The sequence below is a fragment of the Triticum urartu genome, chromosome 3 (assembly GCF_003073215.2).
Source record: "Triticum urartu cultivar G1812 chromosome 3, Tu2.1, whole genome shotgun sequence".
In the NCBI taxonomy this organism is placed as follows: domain Eukaryota; kingdom Viridiplantae; phylum Streptophyta; class Magnoliopsida; order Poales; family Poaceae; genus Triticum; species Triticum urartu.
In genome coordinates, this window is record NC_053024.1 from 449,116,659 (window position 1) to 449,120,526 (window position 3,868).

Below are 3,868 nucleotides of genomic sequence, written 5' to 3' on the forward strand. Positions count from 1 at the left end.
GATTTACTATCATTTTGCATAATACCTCTTTGCTTTCTTTCTTGAAGCAAGGAGGGAGTGGTTCATCTTCATCTTCCTCATTGGTGTACCATATATAGGGATAGGTATCCTTGAAGATATTTTTGTCTAGAGGCCAATAAGAAACTGGGGAATACTCCTCTGAACTTGGGACGAAAAAATTTCAGATCTATCCGAAAACAACAAGAAAAGAAAACATAAGATTTCTCCGCGATACGGTGGTCAATAGATTCGGGGGGTATATAAAGATTTCTTATTTTGGGAGACAAGCAAACGGAAGAAAAACGGAGTCCGGAAGGTACTCGAGGTGGGCACAACCCACCTGGGTGTCTTGTGCCCACCGGGGGTGCCTTCCTGGTTGTTTCTTATTTTCCTAATTTTTAATATATTCCAAAACTGAAAGGAAATATTTTGGCGGATTTTTGGGAGTCCGTTTATGCTACCTCTTGAGCTTGCGTTGGATTTCCCCGAAGAGGAAAGGATGATGCAGCAGAGTAGCGTAAGTATTTCCCTCAGTTTTTGAGAACCAAGGTATCAATCCAGTAGGAGGCCATGCTCAAGCCCCTCGTACCTGCACAAAACGATAGCTACTCGCAACCAACGCGATTAGGGGTTGTCAATCACTTCACGGTCACTTACGAGAGTGAGATCTGATAGATATAGTATTTTTGGTATTTTTGGTATAAAGATGCAAAGTAAAAGTAAAGGCAAAGTAAAAAAGCAAAGCAAGATTAAAGTAATGGAGATTGATATGATGAGAATAGATCTGAGGGCCATAGGTTTCACTAGTGGCTTCTCTCAAGAGCATAAGTATTCTACGGTGGGTGAACAAATTACTGTTGAGCAATTGACAGAATTGAGCATAGTTATGAGAATATCTAGGCATGATCATGTATACAGGCATCACGTCCGTGACAAGTAGACCGAAACGATTCTGCATCTACTACTATTACTCCACTCATCGACCGCTATCCAGCATGCATCTAGAGTATTAAGTTAAAAACAGAGTAATGCCTTAAGCAAGATGACATGATGTAGAGAGATAAATTCATGCAATATGAAATAAAACCCATCTTGTTATCCTCGATGGCAACGATGCAATACGTGCCTTGCTGCCCCTTCTGTCACTGGGAAAGGACACCGCAAGATCGAACCCAAAGCTAAGCACTTCTCCCATGGCAAGAACTACCAATCTAGTTGGCCAAACCAAACGGATAATTCAATGAGACTTGCAAAGATAACCAATCATACATAAAAGAATTCAGAGAAGATTCAAATATTATTCATAGATAGACTTGATCATCAACCCACAATTCATCGATCTCAACAAACACACCGCAAAAACAAGATTACATCGAATAGATCTCCACAAGAGAGGGGGAGAACTTTGTATTGAGATTCAAAGAGAGAGAAGAAGCCATCTAGCTACTAACTATGGACCCGAAGGTCTGAGGTAAACTACTCACACTTCATCAGAGTGGCTATGATGATGTAGAAGCCCTCCGTGATGACAACCCTCCTCCGGTGGAGCTCCGGAACAGGCCCCAAGATGGGATCTCGTGGATACAGAAAGTTGCGGCGGTGGAATTAGGTTTTTGGCTCCGTTTCTGTTCGTTTGGGGGTACGTAGGTATATATAGGAGGAAGAAGTACGTCGGTGGAGCTCCGAGGGGCCCACAAGGCGCGCCCTAGGGGGGGCGCCCCCCACCCTCGTGACCACCTCTTTTGTTCCTTGGCGTAGGGTCCAAGTCTCCTAGATCATGTTCGGTGAGAAAATCACGTTCCCAAAGGTTTTATTCCGTTTGGACTCCTTTTGATATTTCGTTTCTTCGAAACACTAAAATAGGCAAAAAAACAACAATTCTGGGCTGGGCCTCCGGTTAATAGGTTAGTCCCAAAAGTAATATAAAAGTGGAACATGGAGCAATCAAAAATTATAGATACGTTGGAGACGTATCAGGCATCCCCAAGCTTAATTCCTGCTCGTCCTGGAGTAGGTAAATGATAAAAAGAGAATTTTTGATGCGGAGTGCTACTTGGCATAATTTCAATGTAAATCTTCTTAATTATGGTATGAATATTCAGATTATAAAGATTCAAGACAAAAGTTTATATTGACATAAGAAATAATAATACTTCAAGCATACTAACGAAGCAATTATGTCTTCTCAAAATAACATGGCCAAAGAAAGTTATCCCTACAAAATCATATAGTCTAGCTATGCTCTATCTTCACCACACAAAATATTTAAATCATGCACAACCCCGATGAAAAGCCAAGCAATTGTTTCATACTCTAACTTTTTCAAAACTTTTTCAATCTTCACGCAATACATGAGCGTGAGCCATGGACATAGCACTATAGGTGGAATAGAATGGTGGTTGTGGAGAAGACAAAAAGGGAGAAGTTAGTCTCACATCAACTAGGCGTATCAATGGGCTATGGAGATGCCCATCAATAGATATCAATGTGAGTGAGTAGGGATTGCCATGCAACGGATGCACTAGAGCTATAAGTATATGAAAGCTCAAAAAGAAACTAAGTGGGTGTGCATCCAACTTGCTTGTTCATGAAGACCTAGGGAATTTGAGGAAGCCCATCATTGGAATATACAAGCCAAGTTCTATAATGAAAGATTCCCACTAGTATATGAAAGTGATAACATGAGAGACTCTCTACTATGAAGATCATGGTGCTACTTTGAAGCACAAGTGTGGTAAAAGGATAGTAACATTGTCCCTTCTCTCTTTTTCTCTCATTTTTTATGGCCTTTCTCTTTTTTTATGGCCTTTCTCTTTTGGGGGGGGCTTCTTTGGCCTCTTTTTTTATTTTATTTTTTTCGTCCGGAGTCTCATCCCGACTTGTGGGGGAATCACAGTCTCCATCATTCTTTCCTCACTGGGACAATGCTCTAATAATGATGATCATCACACTTTTATTTTTCTTACAACTCAACAATTACAAATCGATACTTAGAACAAAATATGACTCTATATGAATGCTTCCGGTGGTGTATCGGGATATGCAATATGACAATGATGGAGTGTGTCATAATAAACGGAACGGTGGAAAGTTGCATGGCAATATATCTCGGAATGGCTATGGAAATGCCATAATAGGTAGGTATGGTGGCTGTTTTGAGGAAGGTATATGGTAGGTGTATGATACTGGCGAAAGGTGCGCGGTATTAGAGAGGCTAGCAAAGGTGGAAGGGTGAGAGTGCGTATAATCCATGGACTCAACATTAGTCATAAGAACTCATATACTTATTGCAAAAATCTAGAAGTTATCAAAGCAAAGTATTACGTGCATGCTCCTAGGGGGATAGATTGGTAGGAAAAGACCATCGCTCGTCCCCGACCGCCACTCATAAGGAAGACAATCAATAAATAAATCATGCTCCGACTTCATCACATAATGGTTCACCATACGTGCATGCTACGGGAATCACAAACTTCAACACAAGTATTCTTTAAATTCACAACAACTCAACTAGCATGACTTTAATATTATCACCTCCATATCTCAAAACAATTATCATGATTCAATCTTTTCTTAGTATTCAACACACTCAAAAGAAAGTTTCACAAATCTTGAATACCAAGCATATTATTATTAGGCAAATTACCATGCTATTTAGAGACTCTCAAAATAATTTAAGTGAAGCATGAGAGATCAATAGTTTCTTTAAAACAAATCCACCACCGTTCTCTAAAAGATCTAAGTGAAGCATATAGAGCAAAATTACATAGCTCAAAAGATATAAGTGAAGCACATAGAGCAAAACTACTTAGCTCAAAAGATATAAGTGAAGCACATAGAGTAAAACTACTTAGCTCAAAAGATATAA